The sequence below is a fragment of the Musca autumnalis genome, unplaced genomic scaffold (genome assembly GCF_047663935.1).
Source record: "Musca autumnalis isolate F117 unplaced genomic scaffold, ASM4766393v1 scaffold_3, whole genome shotgun sequence".
Taxonomy (NCBI): domain Eukaryota; kingdom Metazoa; phylum Arthropoda; class Insecta; order Diptera; family Muscidae; genus Musca; species Musca autumnalis.
This window is the reverse complement of record NW_027411866.1, coordinates 218,289,970-218,310,261: the sequence shown is the minus strand read 5'-3', so window position 1 is coordinate 218,310,261 and position 20,292 is coordinate 218,289,970. Positions and strand designations below refer to the sequence as shown.

At 36.2% G+C, this 20,292-nt stretch overlaps 2 protein-coding genes and 1 long non-coding RNA gene across 4 annotated transcripts in view; 1 reads left to right on the top strand and 2 right to left on the bottom strand.

The window, feature by feature from the left end:
- The window catches only part of fog (folded gastrulation), a 423,880-nt gene that overhangs the window by 133,223 nt on the left and 270,365 nt on the right, over positions 1-20,292 (top strand). The window contains exon 2 of one of the 2 annotated variants that reach the window (XM_073976874.1): positions 14,378-14,486. The gene's annotated coding sequence lies outside the window, so the exon portion shown is untranslated. Of the gene's footprint in view, positions 1-14,308; positions 14,487-20,292 lie in introns of those variants that run through there. The other variant, XM_073976872.1, reaches the window with a different exon arrangement.
- Positions 1-20,292, bottom strand: part of LOC141398983 (uncharacterized) — a 438,842-nt gene that overhangs the window by 252,691 nt on the left and 165,859 nt on the right. The window lies entirely within an intron of this gene.
- LOC141397124 (uncharacterized) lies at positions 754-2,349 on the bottom strand. The gene is made up of 2 exons (XR_012411311.1): positions 2,165-2,349; positions 754-2,105 (listed from the first exon to the last, which is right to left on the bottom strand). It is a non-coding gene; the product is annotated as an uncharacterized lncRNA (long non-coding RNA).

Genomic DNA, 20,292 nt, shown 5'->3' with positions numbered 1-20,292 from the left:
AAAGCTTTTCAGATCAAACTCTCTATATTTTCTTATCCTTCGAGTCAGCAAAATTGCTGTAGCTTTTCAATCGGTTAGCTATTCCGGTCTTAAAACGCCAGAATGCTAAATATTCCTGAAAGAACGCCGCAACTATTTGCAAAAACGAATTTTAAGTCAACGAGATCGTTCAACCTGAAAATGTATGAAGTCTAAAAAAATAATAAAAAATGTTAAAATATAAAGAAAAATGTGAGCCAAATGATGAGCAACATCGCTTCGGCCCCGCACGTATGGGCGCCAAATTAATGTAGTGACCCGGAGGATATGGTGTCCCTTTCTTAAAAAAAAACATAAATTTTAACACCGTAGAATTTCTGTGAAGGAAGGACTGCGGGAGCCTTTGCTTTGCCAGCGATCAGTCGGGTGGGGTGGTTCGGTCCTTTTTTCACAAAAATCTTTATCCACTACATTGAATTAATGTAGACTCCCTTTTTATTTTTAAATTAAACTATTGCATTAACTAAATGGACCAGAGTGGACTAAATCAATATTAAAAATCCCCATATTAGCCACTGCAACATTAATAATGACAAACCTATTATAAATACCTATGTCTTTTTCGTTTATCGATTCTCACGGATGTTTTTGTGAGAATGCTGCGCTTCTTTACCCACACCATCCATCGTCCTGAAGGCGCTAAAAATGTATATCCAGGACCCCCAGCATTCATACTTACACTTCTTCACTTCACATGGCAGAAAACATCAGATATTAATTTACCAGGGCATCCTTTGGCATACAATCTCTATTTTATTCAAAACATAATGCATAATTTAGATAATATATTACTAAGAAAATGAAATGATCAGCTTATGGCTTAATCAAAAAGGAATTTAGAATTGAAATATATAAATACAATTCATTTTGATCATTTACTTTTATGAGAACACAAAAAAATGTTCAGCCCTTAAGGGGTTAAAATTCTAAATATCTATTCTGTATAAAACGGTAGGCAAAACGCTTAGCAAAACAAAGATACAAAAAAATTATTTAAATTAAAAATTTACATACTATGTATGTAAGTATAGATATGTGTGTTTTTTTTTATTTCTTTGTTATGCCGTACGTAATGAGAATCGATAATGAGAGTGAGTACTTAATCTGGAACTGTTATACTATGGCAATATTCACCTCAATTGGGAGAAATCATTATGAACGGTACTCATTGTTTATTATAAATTCTCATTACTTGTTTCTTTTAATAAATCAATGTAAGAGCGCAATGAAATATCAATAAGGGACAAATAAAAATCAGCTGTTACCAAACTTACCACCAACTATTGAATGAAGAAGGCCTCCTGCATCGAATTGATGGTTGCTGCTGCTGCAAAAAGGAAAGTAGATGGAAACGGGGCGAGTGCTGTCTCTTACGTTGATTAGAATACTCTAAATGCTCTTGACTCAAAATTAAATTACTCAAAAAAATTATTAAATATTATGTGGTGATATTGATATCCATACGTATACTTAAATAAAGTTCATCGGGAATCCAGAGTTAGTTGAGTCATAGCGGCTCATAAATGATTATCAGCAAGGGGTTACGTCTTCTGACCACTTGTTGCAAATACGTAAAAATGTATCTGAAGTTGCGTGTTGTTTAGGATGATGTATCTCCGGTGTATTGAGGAGATAGAATCACTTGTTGGGTATTGTTGGTATGGAAGCAATATGATGGGAAGATTTGCATTTTTTTGGAATGTATCCAATTACAGGCTCATATTGATGATAATCGATATGTTCACTTATCTGGATTAATTAACTAACGGGCAAGCACTTGATTGAGGATGATGATTTGCAATATGGTTATACTCAGATCCCCATCATATGTTGAACACTCCCTTCACAATAATGATTGGGTGGCAATTTTTGCTTTAGTTGAAGTAACTCACAGAAATTATGTTTAAGGTAGAGGTAGCACACTCCATGCGATTTTTGAAGAATCCACAAAAGGGCCAACACGCTACCCTGTGGGTAGCGTGAGTCTTTGTGGTATAGACCACTTTTTGTAGCACGGATTCTGATAAAGGTGAAGTGAATTTCTCCAGTATTTTTCTGGTTGTAATCTTTAAAAGAAATACTTGCTTTAAAGCAAAAACTAACCAATCTTTTTTTGCATGCTCACCTTCTATTGCTTTTATAAATTAGGCAAAAGTTTTCAAAAACAGAGTTTGATCTTTTCAAATATTAAAATTATATAGCTTTGCAGCTAATGATGCTGACTAAAAACACTGATTATTGGCAGAATCAAAATTGATGTTAACACTTGCAATGTAGATTTGTAAAGGAAGTTGAAATCACAACCTGTGCAACTTGATACCTTAGATTTGTTGTCATTTTGACAAGGGCTTAAAAATCAGTCTTCAATGTTGCCACATTCATTAACTTGTCTCAAAGTTGCAACAATTAGTATGGAATTGTACGATTCAATGACAAGAATTCGATTGAATATTAATCAGATTTATTGTTTGTTATAAGAGTTAATATTCAATTTATTATAAAAAATTAGTTTTTCTGATCGTTTAATTGCAATTTAAGCTTAAAAAGAAATCTAAAAACAATAATCAGATATGTCTGTCAAACAACATGTATTTGTTAGTCAAGTAACAAACCGCTTACGATCTGAGATGTAGCTATAGTCACCACATAAATAGGATATCCGATCAAAACAAAACTTATAAAAAATGGGATAGCTGTTAATCTCATTTACTATCTGTCAATTTTAATTGATATGTTATTAGTTCATTCGTAAACAATTAAAGCACAGTTAAAAACAAGAAATTTTAAGTGAAGCTAATAAAATTAGAAAAGTTGTAAAATGTGAGCAAAACAGGAATGAATTTAGTAGAAAAAAAATATAAATATATTGATGAACTGTAAGAAGATACACGGTGAATGGAATTTGAATGACCAGAGTATTAGAATCTATTTCAAGCGTTGTGGGTAATTGTGAGCGTTTTACAAAAAAAATTGAGGCCAGGTACCAAGAATGAGGGCAAAACATAGCCAATGCGGATATACCAACAAACAAAATTATTTGTGGAATTGTATGCAGACTTCAAGCAATGTAATTGGTAAATATCTTTAAAGACTAAGAATTATATTTTTACCATGAATACAATTTTATTCGCCGAATTATGAATTTGGTTTTTCCGTTGATAATTTGTTGTTGTCTTGATAAGGCAAAATTTGGTTGTAATGGAAAACGTTCACTACAAGGCTGAGCTTGGTCTGGTCTTGGTTATGGGCATCATAAGATGTGGCATTCGGTCCTCGGAAACGCAGATAGATAGCTCTACTTTTTGCTAGGCCAATGAGGACGCCCCTACCGGAATTAGAGGAGAGTGTTTCAATTCGCCAGAATTAATCACCGTGTTACCTGGTCTGACAAATGACGTCACCTGACAACCGTTATTTATTTCGGATCAGACCACCATGGTTACACCGCCCGATTTCATCACCTCTTAACGCCGCACAATCATGGGAAAACTGATTGGCCGAATTTCAGAGAGTTCAACAATCACCGCTTCAGAGATCTGCCTAATCCTTCTGATGGTCGGGTAGCGAAAAGGACGTTCCGAGGCATTATCACTGCTGCAGCCGCTCACCATATATGGTAACATGGGGCGCCTTCGCCACGTTTTTTTCAAAATGTTCTCATATCGACATCATTAAAGTTTTTCCAAATATTATTTTTGGTAAGAATATTAGCATGTCTTGACTATAAGTTTTGATATATAAATGATTATAATTTTGTTTTTAAAATATTATTTTTTAACATTTACAAAATGTCTAAAAAGTGGCGAAGCCTCCCCACCCATGGGGTAGCTTCGCCATCGACATAGGACATATATCAACGGACTCTAAAACTGGCATTTAACATACATCCTCCCCAAATATCAACATTATGCATAAAAGGAACATGTTTTCTATTTAATAATCAAAAATGAGTCTAAAATTTACAAAAAGAAACATATTCTAGCCGTTAATTGAAGTAGGTACCTTGAATTTAGGCATAAAAATGAAAATTTTGCCAAATTAGATAGGTTTAGCACAGTATTTGATTTCAATTCACATTATAGCGTGGTATATCAATAGCATAAACAATTTAAGTTAAACCTGACATATTTCTCACATTAACCCACAACACCCCTATCATGGCGGGGCCGCCCCACCCCCTACATAGTTCATAATATGAATATATTAACGTTTATAATTACTTTTATCATGCAAATTATTTGGATTTATATTCTTCAGTAGTTGTCTATTAACGGTATAAAATATAATTTTGATATCAGAAAAGGTATACAAGATATTACAAAATATACCTACCATAAATATTTTTTCGCAATACCCCAGAAACATGAAACCGCGTGCATCAGCAATCATATATTTGATAGCAATGCCAATTTTTGGGAGATGAAAGATCTTCGTTAAACTCACAATTTTTCCTTTAACGGCATTTCTGTAGCAGTTATAATTATCAAGAAAATCAGTACTGGCGAAGGCGCCCCAGTGGCGAAGCCGCCCCATGTTACCATACATACCTGCTGGACGAATACCCGAAGTGAGACCAAACTTCCCAACAGAAGCGACGGGATTAGCAAATGAGCGTGATGAGCTTCATCGAGCCAAACCCAGTGACCGCAGAGTCAGAGAGCTGACACAGGAAGTTATCCGGTTGGTCGGCGAGCATAAGCGGAACAAATGGTTAAATCATCTGAAGAATAGCAACATCGGAGCCGGTATAAGTGAACTGTGGGCAATGGTTAAGTCGAACCCTGGAAAGAAGGAAGGTAGGACCTCAGTCACGTATGGCGACGTTACGCTGACTGACCTGAAGAGATGCGCGAGTTATTTCAATCGACAGTTTGTCGAGCACCCCGAGAGTAACAGGACGAATTGATTGATTGATGCGTACTACGTCGCATCAAATATCTTGCTGCCAAGGATGAACCACTACAGTTTATCATGGATGATGTTGTGAACGCCATCAGAAACGTTAAATTATCCAAAGTATTGGGTACTGATGGAATATCCATGGTTATGCTGAAACAGCTGGATGAGCCGGGAGTGGAGTATCCCACTAAAGTTCTCAAACAATCGCTAGCCGCTACTGAAGGCAGGCAAAGACCATTGACGCCTTAGTCCTCCCGAGCGTTGGAAATAGCTACCAAGTTGCCGCTCACCAGCATGGATTCCGTAAGCAGCACAGCACGACAATAGCGCTGCATGCTACCTGCAAACATATTTGTCAAGGACTCAACCAGAGACCGCCGTGTAATAGAACAGTGATTGTGGCGCTTGACTTAGGGCACTCAAGACATTCCACGCTGTTTGAGGACATTGAGCAGACATGCTTGAAACGTTGGGTAGCCAAGTATATGTGTGGACGCAGTCGTACGCAAAATTCAGGTACAATAAATCCAAACCCTGTAGGGTAAGGAACTCCCAAGTTCTTCGGAACTGTCTAATCTCTACCTCTCCTGTATTTTCAGATTTTTAAAATACACTATTTTGTTCTTAGAATATGATTGTTCCAACAATATCTCTTCTCTGTGTGTGGATGCTTGTATTCTCGGCTGTTCTAGAGTCGTTCAGACGAAAATTGAATTGAGGTTATGCAAATTTCAAAGTTATCTGGCAACAATTACACTTCTTTGGCAGAACCTTCTTTCTTGCAACTTACTTAAATATATACGTCTATGTTTGCTACACTATACCAACCCGAGAACTAATATGTACATACATCTTTATTTCCCCTGTACTACTGTGTTTAGTTTGAAAATTCTATAGCATAAATTAAACAAAGTAATATTTAATTGTTTATCTGTTCATGAAAACAAAAATCTGAAATCAAGGAGACTTGCATTTTAAAAATTGATACACAATATGAAAAATAAATTGAAAGTGTTTTCATTTCATTTTTATTGGCAAATACTCATCCATATGTATGTGTGTCTCCTCGTCCTTTTCTTAGTCTAATGGAAAGCAAAACATGAAAGTATCGTTTAGGTTTTCTTTATCATTCAATATAAAAATAAATACTGAAAATTGTATCATTGTACAAAAATTGAGGAGAATCAACCAATAACAACTATAGGTAGCTATGTATATACAGTTAGGCAAGAAATGTATTGCAGAGACAAAAATTGTAGAAAATTGCATATTAATTGTTCGTTTACGGTAGCAAATTACACTGTGAACACGAATTTTAGGGCAGAGACAATTCCTTTTGGAGATGAAATCACTTGGTGATTATATTAAGAATCCCAAAGGACAGATCCGCCGTGAGTCGAACTCCCGCGTTATGGCGTGATGAAGTTTTTGCTAGAGACCCTGTAAGCCGTCAGGAATTAGTGTTAGGATTATTTTCGTAGAGCACTTCGACCTTCAAACCCACTTCTTTCAATGTCCTTTTCGTCCTTTATTTTAAGAGCCGCTATAAAAGTACCACAAGATGACGTTGTTTGGAAGAGGAGATCAATGCAATTTTGTACAGTCCCGCCCATAGTTTTAGTAATTTTTGTAATATCTTATTTACACCTCTATGTAGAGGGCAATTTTTATTTTTGACCGTATTTTTTATCGCAAATAAACTTTGCTTATTTCGACGGAATATTATTTTCAGTACGTATAGTTTTTACATACACTCCACGTCAGTAGAATAGAACACCTAAATTTTTGTTAATGTTAGCTTATTTATCCCAAAACGAATTAAACTTTATTTTTAATTTTGTGGGGATTTAAAGTCTATGATGTTCCGTATCAAGCACAGAAAAAATTATGTTTCTAGCTTTTCGCGAAATGATTTTCTGATCAATTTTCAGATAGTACTATGAAAAATAGACATTTATTTTTGGTCATCAAGATAGAACAGTCACTTTATTTTCGCGAATTTTTGAGATATTAACGCAGAAATTTCTTTTTGTCGATAAAACAAGGCTTTCTAATCATTTTCCACCAAAGAAAACCTAAAAATTATTCCGCGGACACCGAAATAACAGCGTTAAAGGGTTTAATTTGACAGATATTTGAAACATCTCGGAATATCAATAGGAGTCGCGCATTTATGTCATATTTCTTCACAATAAGATAGAATATAACACAGACAAGCTCGACGGATACAATCGAGTGCTTCGGATGCTGATAAGATGGAACATTTTCAAAATAATTATGAAAAGCTTCAAAATTTCTCATAAAAACCATGACGTTTTGTTCAATAAAACGGGTTTTCCGCGAACAAGTCTGCCGTTCAACGGTTTGGAAATATGCTCCAGCGTTGAAGGAAGATAATCTGATACGAAAACAACCATTATTTTCATACATTGAGAGAAATTTTAGTACTTTTTAAAACAACATACGAAACCTAAAACCTCAATTTCCATGACTGTGTTTTTCCGCGAAAACGGGTCTTTTACATTTGCGAGTTCAGTTAAAGAAACTACTAATTCGTAAAATCCGGTATGGAGAGCATAATCTGGTCCATTAATATTGGAGCATAACACTGTTGAGAACAGTCGCGGACACCAAAATAAGAACACATGTAAAATTCAAAGTCCAAAGGGTGTGTTCAATTTGAAAATGAGCTAAAATTTCCCTCAGTGTATTAAAATAGCGGTTGTTTTCATATCAGATTATTTTTTTCTAAATGTGGAGCATATTTCCAAACCTTTAAACGGCAGACTTGTTCGCGGAAAACCCGTTTTATTGATCAAAACATCATGGTTTTATGAGAAAATTTGACGTTTTCATAATTATTTTGAAAATGTTCCATCTTATCAGCATCCGAAGCACTCGATTGTATCCGTCGAGCTTGTCTGTGTTATATTCTATCTTATTGTGAAGAAATATGACATAAATGCGCGACTCCTATTGATATTCCGAGATGTTTCAAATATCTGTCAAATTAAACCCTTTAACGCTGTTATTTCGGTGTCCGCGGAATAATTTTTAGGTTTTCTTTGGTGGAAAATGATTAGAAAGCCTTGTTTTATTGACTGAAAGAAATTTCGGCGTTAATATCTCAACAATTCGCGAAAATAAAGTGACTGTTCTATCCTGATGACCAAAAATAAATGTCTATTTTTCATAGTACTATCTGAAAATTGATCAGAAAATCATTTCGCGAAAAGCTAGAAACATAATTTTTTCTGTGTTTGATACAAAACATCATAGACTTTAAATCCCCACAAAATTCAAAACGAAGATTCATTCGTTTTGGGATAAATAAGCGAACATTAACAAAAAAGTAGGTGTTCTATTCTACTGACGAGGAGTGTATTTTGTTGCCATAAACGAACAATTAATATTAATATTTTGGTTTTTGGCAATACATTTGTTGCCTAACTGTATTTCATATTTATTTAACAATAATAAATATCAATGTCCCCAGGTTACGTTTAAATTCATATATACAATATTGTGTGTAAATATCCAAAAGACACAATAATATAAAATAATAATAATACTAAATATATGTATATAAACAATATAAAATAATACTCCGGAAATAGGATAACAACGATGCATAGCAACAAGGAGTAGCAAAATTCAAGGAATTTCATGGGAATTTGTGAGACAATGAACAAATGTTGTTCGAAACGAATTCTAGTTCAATTTTTATTTTCTGTCATTCGAGGCTACTAGAATCATTTTTAAAAATATCGCCTGTAATATGGATGGATTTTTGAAATCCTTTTGGTGGGAGAAAATAGATCCACGTGATGAAAATAAAAACACCATTTATTTTACCGGAAGTGAGAGCCAACTAAAAATTCAGAAAATAACATTAAGAAAAAAAGAAAAAAAATTAACAGGAGTCGGGCGATATAAACTACGACTCATATACTCCGAATCTAACTCGCAGTACTGTTTGAAACTACGCAAAAACATGACCAAAAAAATATCTTTAAAAAAAGCTCGACTAAATTCTGGCTAAGTCCTGAAAACATTTGATAAGTCGAAATAAATCCCTCGAAGTCGAAATAACTCTTAATTGTACGATTAGATATTTGTGGGCTCGATGACATCAAAAACTTTATAAGGACTATGGCCAAAGACTAATCAATTCTGTCGGCAGAGCGAAGACAAACTTATAAAAAAATTGTGGCCCTTTTTGGACATTCGAAATTGCCGACATGTGGATTAGGAATTAACTGCACTAAGACACAATTGTTGAACTTTTGTGGGGGAAGTACCATTAGGGAGGACCGATATGGGCCATTTTAGAAGTTAAACTAAATTTTTATTAGGAGATCCAAAGTTTGGACCAAATTGGTTGTTCCATTCAAATGATATCGTCCTAGCATTTTAGTGACATTTTTTAATATTGGGGAGAAGTACCGGAAGTTGTGGACCGTTATTGCCCCATGAAACTAAGTTTGGATATAATATGACGAAGACCAAATGTGGGATCAAACCGCTTGAACAGCTTGAGAGTTATCGTTCTCTCTGACAACCACATATGGTGACATAGGGGTTTTTTTAACACCTTTCGGACTGTTTTCCAAAGAAATATGGACTCGCCCCTGAAAAAAAGGTTTACCGTCTAATGGAGTTAGCGAATCGCTTCAACACAAATCAAAGTGATTCGAGTGTAGGTCTTAAAGTGAACTTCACTTAAGTTCTTGTGTGAGAGGTACCAGAAGTGACAAATATAGTCCTTATTCGATCCTGATCTATATCTGGTAGATATATTAGGATGTGCAAAGTATGGATTACATCGGCCACTCCCTTCAAAAGATATAGTGCGCACAATTTTTGCCGAACATTTTTCAGGTACCAGAAGGAGTGGACCGATATGGCTTATCTTCGAATTTAAACTATGTGTGGACAACATATTACGAAGGCTAAATTTTGTACCGAATCTGCAGATCCGTCCGAAAGTTATCTTGCGCTCCAACCACTACATACGGTGTCATAGGGGCTTTTTGCAACTTTTATTCTATTTTCTCAGGAAAATATGGGCTTGGCCCTGATTAAATTTGTACCGTCGTATGGGGACAGTGAAAACAAGTTGTTGCAACAAAAACAAGTTAAAAAGTATCAGTCGGCCTTGCCGACAGAGATATACCCTCAGCCTGTGCAAATTGAAACACTTTTTTCACAAAAAGAAACTTAAGTATTTAGGGGGTTTCAAAATGTTGGTCGTATGAACCGACAAAAATGTTGATTACGATTAAAGTTCAAAAATGTTGCGGAAAATGTACTTAAAGGGATGGACCGACATAGACCATGGTGGTGCCATAGGGGGTTTTTACACCCTTCGGACTGTTTTGTTAAGAAGTATGGACTTGTCCCTGAAACAACTTTTACCATCGTAATTGAGGCAGCGAATGTAAGTTGCTTCAACAAAAATCAAAGTGATTTAATAGCAGGACTTAAAGTGACCTTATCCAAAATTTTGTGTGGGAGGTACGGGATGGAGTAGATATTTGTCCACTCCATATTCCATATTCGAACCTGATCTATATCTGGTAAATATTATGAGAATGTGTAAAGTATGGAGCAAATCGGTCACTCCCATCAAGAGTTATCGTGCGCACAATTTTTCCGAATATTTTCGAACTTTTGTGGGGTTACGAAGGCCAAATTGTGGCCGGAATCGGCATATCCGTTCGAGAATTATCTTGCGCTTCCACCCATATCATAGGGTTTGTTTTTCAACTTTCAGGCTATTTTTTCAAAAAGTATGGACTTGCCCCTGAGGAAACTTGTACCTTCGTATAGGGGACAGTGAATACAAAATGTTACAACAAAAACCAAGGCGATTCGAGAGCAGGTCCTAAACTGAACTTTTCCGAAATTTTGTGTGGGAGGTACTCGAAGGAGTTTACCGATTGAGTCCATATTGGAACCTCATCTAAGTCTGGTAGAAATTTCATAATGTGCAATGTATGGACCAAATGGGTTACTTCCTTCAAGACTTATCGCACGCACAAATTTTCCGAACATTTTCGAACTCTTGTGGGGGAGGTACCGGAAGGAGTGGACCGATATAATCCATCTTTGAACTTGAACTTAGTTTGGACAAAATATTACGAAAGCCAAATTTTGGACCGAATCGGCAAGTCCGTTCGAGAGTTATCATGCGCTCCAACCTCTACACACGGTGTCATAGGTTTTTTTGAAACTTTCAGGCTATTTTCTGAGGAAGTATGGACTTGCCCCTAATGAAACTTACAGCGTCGTATACAGGACAGCGAATACAACTTGAGTAAAAAAAAAAATCAAAGCGATTCGAGACCAGGTCCTAAACTGAACTTTTCCGAAATTTTGTGTGGGAGGTACCCGAAGGAGTGGACCAATTGAGTCCATATTGGAACTTCATCTAAGTTTGGTAGAAATTACACGATGTGCAAAGTATGGACCAAATCGGTTATTATCGTGCGCACAAGTTTTCCGACAATTTTTGAACATTTGTGAGGGAGGTACCTGAAGGAGTGGACCTATATGGCCCATCTTCGAACTTATATCGAATCTGGACAAAATATTTTTATACCCAAAATTTGAACCGAATCGATTGATCCGTTCGAGAGTTATCGTGCGCACCAGCCAGCCAGACGGACAGACAGACAGACAGACAGACGGACGGACATTGCTAGATCTACTCAAAATTGTCTGAAACGGATATCGTACAAACATACTTGGGGTCTAAAACCATTATTTCGATGAGGCACATTTTTGGTCGTATCAAAGTGTAAATACCCTCTTTAGCCTAAAGGCTGAGGGTATAATCAAAGCAATTCGAGAGCAGGCTCCTCCCAGATGGTTTTGCAATTTTTCAGAACTTCTGATTGGTGCAGGCTTTGCACATCGTATTATTTCATCCAGTCATGTATCAGGTTGGAATATGGATTGTATCGGTCCACACCCTCGAGTACCACCCACACAAAATTCGGATAAAGTGAAGTTTAAGAGCTCCTCACGGATCATTTTGACATTTTTTCCAGTAAGTTTTTTTGTGGCTCGCTTTACGACGGTACAATTTTTTGCTGGATTAAGTTAATAATTCCTGAGATATTGGCCTAAAAACTCCAAGAAACCCTGGCGGCACCAACCAAAATGGCAAATCCACAAGATAATCCTCGCAGGAATTTCTGATTGGTGCAGGCTTTGCACATCGTATTATTTCATCCAGTCATGTATCAGGTTGGAATATGGATTGTATCGGTCCACTCCCTCGAGTACCACCCACACAAAATTCGGATAAAGTGAAGTTTAAGAGCTCCTCATGGATCATTTTGACATTTTTTCCAGTAAGTTTTTTTGTGGCTCGCTTTACGATGGTACAATTTTTTGCCGGATTAAGTTAATATTTCCTGAGATATTGGCCTAAAAGCTCCAAGAAACCCTGACGGCACCAACCAAAATGGCAAATCCGCAAGATAATCCTCGCAGGCGGTTTTTGCTCGATCCAGTCTTTGCACATCGTATTATTTCATCCAGTCCAGTATGGGAGTGAAATATAGTCTATATCGGTCCACTCATTCGGGTACCTCCCACACAAAATTCAGAAAAAGTGAAGTTTAGGAGCTCGTTTTGACTCTTTTTCAGTAGATTGTTGGATCGGCCTCATTTACAATGGTACATTTTGTTTCGGAGTAAGTCAATACTCCCTAAGATAATGGACCAAAAGCTTCAAAATCCTATCGGATATTGTGCAAGATAACTCTGAAACTTTTTCAAAAATTCCTTTCAAACTTATTTTAACATAATTTAATATTTTGAGTCCTTTATGAGGAAGTCTGGTTGCCAACAATGTTTGGTATATGTCAATGATTTGGTATAAGCCCACGGTATATGTCAATGATTTGGTATACGGTACCTACAAATTTTAAAGCAAACTCGTGGTATAAAATCAATATATTTTATATACGGCATAATTATTGTTTTTGGTTTGGTTTTGTTGTTTTTTTCTTGGTCAGTTGCTGAGGGTATTACTCCGTCAGCACAGCTGAATGATACGTATTTACTTGTTTTTGATTTTTCTCATTTATGATCATTGTAGTTTCAGAATCTGCAAAAACTTCCCAGGTGCAAGCACCTTCCCTTTAAATTTGCTTCAAGAGCACCGTGTGCGTGTTGCCTAGGTCAGAAGTTTTTTTGTGACCCTCGTATATGCATCTAAAAGTTATTTTAGGATGTTCAAAGTTTCGGTCAAGTTTGTGTGGATGGTACCTGAAGAATTGAATCGATATAATCCATATTCAAATCTAATATATGTGTCGAAAGAATCGAGAGTTATGGTGCGCACCATTTTAGAGAATAATTTTCAAGTCTTGTGGGGGAAGTGCCCGAAGGAGTGGACCGATATAATTTAAAGTTTGGACAAAATATTGGTATAGCCCCAATATAACAGTATTACCCGAGTTCAGGTATGATTCTCAGTGGTCAAAAGTTTATGCACCAAAATTGTGGACATATATCCACGTTTTCATATAGTCCCCATAGAACGGTAACGCCCGATTTTCGACTCAAATCTTGTTTTAATATAATTCATGGTGAAGGGTTTCCATGTTCGGCCCAAACGAACTTCTAATACATCATTTGAATATTTTACTGAAATAATTTATGAGGAGATTTCGCCTATTTCATTCTCCTTAGTTTTGTATTGAAAAATAAAAATTTAACCCACACTGTCACACTTCATAAGCCTAAAATTTTGTTACCACATAGCGTGTCAGAGGGTGAGTATAAATCAAACACACTTTGCCTTGTGCTAACACCCATGTTCTTTATGTCAGCACAGTTTCAAACTACAACTAAACCATTACGGACGAATGAAAGAACCTCTTGCAACCATTTGACCCATCATGGCAACGGAACATTGTTTGCTAGTAAACTCAAAACTTTATGACATCCTGAATATGTCAAATGTTTTACAACACCTGTTTTTTACATGACAAGTTCTCCACAACGAGCAGTGGTGAGCAGCAAGTAGATTTTCATATCAAAGACATTTGGAATTTGTCAGACCCCCAAAGAAACTTTGAAGAAACCGCTACAAGGCATCCAAACAAATTGTGTACGGTTTTTGTCGGTTGTCCTACTCGTGGAGAGTGATGTTGAGTCATCATCATCATGTTATGGTTGAGAACAAAAAACGAACATTCCAAACTGAAAAAGAAAAGGAAGAATATATGATAAATTATCCATAAAGAATTCCCCCCACACAAACGACCTGACCCAACACTTGTTACATTGGGACAAATGGAACATGGAATCTTTCACAAACAGAAAATAATAGAATTTTGTTGTTAATATTTATTTGTTTTGTTTTTTTTTTCAGCTTCTTGTTATTTTTCTAATTGTTATTTATGCCATTTTCTTGCAGCGTCGCGTGGCATTGCACACTCGGAACACTCGGAGGAGACATTGCGGCAACCGTTTTGAATTCCCTTTAACCACTTAACACTTTCCACAGTGAATTGATTGGCTTGCGGGTGAGTTGAACATTTCTTAATAGAAATACGCATTTTGTAAAATTGTAAATGATTCTTGTTTGTTGTGCGGTTCTGTTTCTATTCGATGGACAGCTGCAATGCAAACGATATTGAACAACAATGACGGAACGTCGACTACAACAGCAAAACCAGAAACCGACACAGCATTTCAATTAAATTAATTTCACTTTCTATGCTGATATCTTAACGTAACATTGTTGGCTGCCGACACATTGCAAGTAGTGAGAGTGACCACACCATGCGTTAACGCTGTTGTTGCATTCTACAGAGGTCTGTCGCAGTGAGAGTGCCGGCAAGTGGGTTGTGGTGTATAAGAAGAAATTTTGCCGACGAAGAACATGTAATTTTCAAATCATTGTATGAAAATGACTAGCAGTAAATTTTGTATTTGTATGCCTACACAATGTTAGAGTTGCCATGTTACAATACTGATTATAACATGGCCAGAAAATGTATATTCAATACAATTTAATAATTGTGTGGCTTTATTTGCAATAATCGTAAATTTGTTCTCATTCTCAACATTCAGGGACACGTTGGCACACACTTGAGGTCACTCTGCTTTTATGGACTCAAATATTTGTGAAATCACATTTCGTATGTGGATATCGGAAACTACTGGCATCGGTCAATGGACCAGATCCCTGATTTGCTCGGTTTTACTCTCTAGTGAAAAATACTCGCGAGTGGGATTAAAATAAAAATGGAACCTGAAGTACTCCAAATATAGTAAGAGTTTGCTTTATGAGTAAAATCGGGAAAAGTTTATTTATTTATTTTTTTGGCCGTTGTTTGTGTGCCTGCATTAAGTACCAAACAGATTTTGATGTTCCTACGGACTGAAGGCAGAGGGGAGGAAGTTCGGAGAGGTCGAAATTCGAAGGGAGGAATTCAAGTGGTTCTTATTTCAGAGAGGCCGAAGTTCGGAGGCGTCGAAGTTCGTTCCTACTGTTATTTTCTTGCAAGTAATTCAATCGTAAATAATACCGAGCAAATTGGAAATATGCTTCGGAATGGGCAAACAAGTTATTTCAACGTTTTATTTTCATGCGAATACAAGGGAAATATCACAATAGTCAAAAATCCAACACACTTTTGGGATGTATCACACCTTTGATTGGGACCTTTCAAAAGCAAAACCTTACAATGAAAGTATAAAATCTCACCTCTAGAATGATGTAAAATAGGTTGGCGTAGGTGGTCAAATAACGCAGATATCGCACTAGTCGGTATTACATCCCATTTTTATGCCCTCCATCATAATATGGAGGGTATAATTATTATCGGTCCACGTTTTGATATAGAACGGTATCACCCGACTTTCGGTATTTTGAAGGTTTTAGCTTCATTATCACACTGAAATGTTGTTGGTATAGGTCCACGACTTTATAAAGCCTCCATAGAACGGTACCTCCCGATTTTCAGTATTTTGAAGGTTATGGCCTCAATGGTCATTTGAAATGGCTGAAATTTTCTAATTAGTCTTCGTTGGTGATACTAAACTTTCCCCCAGAAATTTGTATGTACAGGTCCACGCCGGTACCTCCCGATTTTCGGTATTTTGAAGGTTGTGGCCTCAATCGTCATCCGAAGTTGCTGAAATTTGGTTTTTAGTCTTCGTTGGGGGTATAAAACTTTCCCCAAGAAATTTGTCGGTACAGGTCCACGCCTTAATACAGCCCCCATAGAACGGTACCTCCCGATTTTCGGTATTTTGAAGGTTGTGGCCTCAATATACCTTCGAAATGGCTTAAATTTTGTAATTAGTCTTCGTTGGGGTACTAAACTTTCCCCCAGAAATTTGTGGGTACTCCTTCATACAGAACGGTACCTACCGATTTTCGGTATTTTGAAGGTTGTGGCCTCAATAATCATCCGAAGTGGCTGTAATTTGGTATTTAGTCTTCGCTGGGGGTATAAAACTTTCTCCAGGCAATTTGTCATTACAGGTCCACGCCATCATATAGCAATGTGAAACACATTGAAATGTATGCTCACTTGCTCTCAGTAAGCGCTCACTGGCTATCTCAAACATATACACACATTTATAAATGGTGGTGGTTTATACTATGCATTTTCAGTGTTGCAAACAACTTCTAGTATGCATTCTAGTATGCATTTTTGAAAGTACATATTTAGACTACAAAAACCCTAGTAGGGTTTTGTCCTGTCAGATCCAGTTCGAATTTTATGGCCTCATCTAAACCGGACTAAATCTACACATTTTTGTATTTATCAGGCCTTTCTCTCAGAAACGAATAGGAATTTGGCCTTGCTGTCTTTAGCAATATTGTAGCCCTATACTAGTAGAGCTTATCTTTTATAAAAACCACATAAGAAAAACTCCATCTAGGGCATCAAATTCTATAAAATATAGAAAATTTTACATAATTGCTAAAATTCTGATCAGTATCGCCTAAACCATTGGGAGTTGAACCAATTAACCTTTTGCAAAAATCTACCAAATAAAGTTCTTAACAATTCTTTAGAACTCTAAAATGCTTACTTCATGTTGTTTCAGCGATATTTTGCATCATATCCTTTACAACACGTATTTCAAACACAGTTCACACCAACAGTTTATTCTCGCATTTCGGGTTTTACTACATTATTGACATTTTTATTAAATCGTCGTTGAAAAATGTACTGAAAACAACGGTATAGAGGCATTTTACAACAATGACATGTTCTGAAGAGTTGTGTATTATATTCCAGGGAATATTTTTCCAAAAGAAAATATTCAGAAAAAATTAACGGTTTTGGAGATACGGTGCGATATGTATATAATGTGGAATTTTTGCATATATTTTGAAATTTGAGGCAATAAATGTAGTTTTTTGAGTCCATTATTTCTCCGGATATTTTATTCTTGTCCTTATCTACAAATTTGCTTCAGAGCTCAGAAGGAGATTCGCATTGGTTTTAGAGAATTTCTTTAAAAACTCAATTTTTAACCATGTTTAGATGGGGCCATAAAACCAGAGCTGGATCTGACACAACAAAACCCAACTAGGGTTTCTTGTCGTTTGGGTCTGTACTTTCAAAAAATCCTCAGTTCGAATTGTTTGCACAAGATCACCTAAAAAATTTTGCACAGTGTTATTGAAAGTAATAGAAACAAGTAAGAAAGTATAAGTCGGCTTTGCCGACAGAGTGGACAAATATAATCCATATTCGAACCTGATCTTTGTCTGGTAGATATATTAGAAAGTGTAAAGTGTGTACCAAATCGGTCACTCCCATCAAGAGTTGTCGTGCACACAATTTTTCCGAACATTTTTGAACTTTTGTGGGGGAGGTACCTGAAGGAGTGGGCCGATATGGCTTATCTTTGAACTTAAACTAAGTTTGCACAAAATATTACGAAGGTCACATTTTTGACCGAATCGGCAGATCCGTTCGAGAGTTATCTTGCGTTTCAACCACTACACACGGTGTCATAGGGTTTTTTTGTACCTTTCAGGCTATTTCCTCAGGAAGTATGGACTTGCCCCTGATAAAGTTTATATCGTGGTATGGGGGGCAGTGAATACAAGTTGCTACAACAAAAATCAAAGTGACTCGAGAGCAGGTCCTAAACTGAACTTTTCCGAATTTTTGTGTGGGAAGGATTACACCTATTGAGTCCATATTGGAACATCATCTAAGTCTGGTAGAAATTTCACGATGTGCAAAGTATGGACCAAATCGGTTACTCCCTTCAAGAGTTATCGTGCGCACAAATTTTCCGAACTTTTGTGGGGGAGGTACCTAAAGGAGTAGACCGATATGGCCCATCTTCGAACTTAAACTAAGTTTGGACAAAATATTACGATAGCCAAATTTTGGACCAAATCGGCTCATCCATTTGAAAGTTGTCGTGCGCACCAGCCAGACAGACAGACGGCCGGACATTGCTAAATCGACTCCAAATTGTCTGAAACGCATTTCGTCCAAACATACTTGGGGTCTAAAACCATTATTTCCATGAGGCACATCTTGCCCATATGAAAGTGTATATACCCTTTCTAGCCAAAAGAAGGTATCAGTTCATATTCCATTCAGGTTCATCACTGCTGTTATTGCTTTTTCTTCAATCTCAAGCTAGAGGAACTAAGCAATATTCCAAATAGTTGTTGGTTACCCTATAAAGTATATATGTATCATGGCAGAACTACCAGGTAGTGGTATCACACCAGCTGATCGAATATGAAAAGTCAAATCCCTTTATAAAAAAATATTTTTGTTGTAATTTCCCCAACAACATAAAGAAAGTTTTGACATAACATATTCAAAATTTTACGATGCCACTACCTGGGTAATTGTGCCATAATATGTATATTCTTCAGCAGAACATTCTAAGTCGATATAACCATGTTCTTTCGTCCGCCTATTGAAATCAAGATACAGCTCGCAATTTTAAAGATAGAGTTTTGCTATTTTGTAGTGACGTTTCTGTTACTCCTAGGATGAAGTAAAATGGTCTATATCGGTCCAAGTTCTGATAAAGCCCCCATAGAACGGCACTTCCCTATTTTCGGTATTTTGAAGGCTTTAGCCTCATTATCACAACGAAATGTATGAATGTTGGTATTTAGTTTTTGTTGTGGGTATAAAACTTTTCACCTGAAATGTATCTGTATTGTTCCACGCCTGCACATTGCTCTCCCGATTTTCGGTATTTTGAAGGTTTTGACCTCAATATCCCAATGAAGTGGCTGTAATTTGGTACCTAGGCTTCGTTTAGGATATAAAACTTTCCACCTGAAATTTGTCTGTATGGGTCCACGACTTCATATAACCAGCATAGAGCGGAACCTCCCGATTTTTGGTATTTTGAAGGTTGCGACCTCAATAACGCACCGAAATTCCTGTAATTTGGTAGTTAGGATTCGTTGGGCGTATACAATTTTCCACCTAAAATTTGTCAGTATAGGTCCACGTGTTCATTAGGGTTATGACTTTTTTACAACCTCGTATCCCTGTATTATATTTTGACGAGTTTTTACCTAAGATTACATAAAATCTTAATAATAAAGTGATTCAGAATTTTCGAAAAATTTTTTAAGTCACTGTAAGTCGATATTTATCTGAAATTAAGGTATAGGGGATACGACATAACCAAAATGACGAAACCGTTTGTTTTTCACTAATTTTATCCTCATATCATTACATATATATCATTTATAACTTTATTTCATATATCATAAAAATTTGGTTTGAACGGGACCTTTTTCAATATTAAAATGGAATAAAAGTTGTTTAGTAATTAATAGGCAAAAGGTCATTCATTCGTGTAACAGGAAATTCTTTTCTGAGAAAAAAATTTTTTTCCGTTTCATAGAATTTTAAAAAAAAAATTTCAAAGTGGTTTGTGCGAAACCTTTTTTAAAATAAAATGGATTAAAAGATATTTTTATCATTAATAGGCAAAAGTTCATTCATTCTCACTACTGGAAATCATTTTTGAGAAAAAATGTCAAAAAATCATAACCCTAGTGCTCATAGATCCCACATAAAACGGTACCATCCAACATTCGGTATTTTGAAGATGGAGTCTTCAATATCCCAGAAAAAAATTATTAGTATAGGGTCACGTCTTCAAATAGAAGAAGCATACCTCCAGATTTTTAGTATTTTTAAGGTAGTTCTCTCAATATCCCACCGAAACGACCGAAATTTGGTATTTGGTCTTTGTTGAAGGTATAAAACTTTCCACCAGAAATTTTTCATATAGCCCTATAGAACGATACACCCCGATTTTCTGTATTTTGAATGTTTTAGTCACATTATTCAAACAGAATAA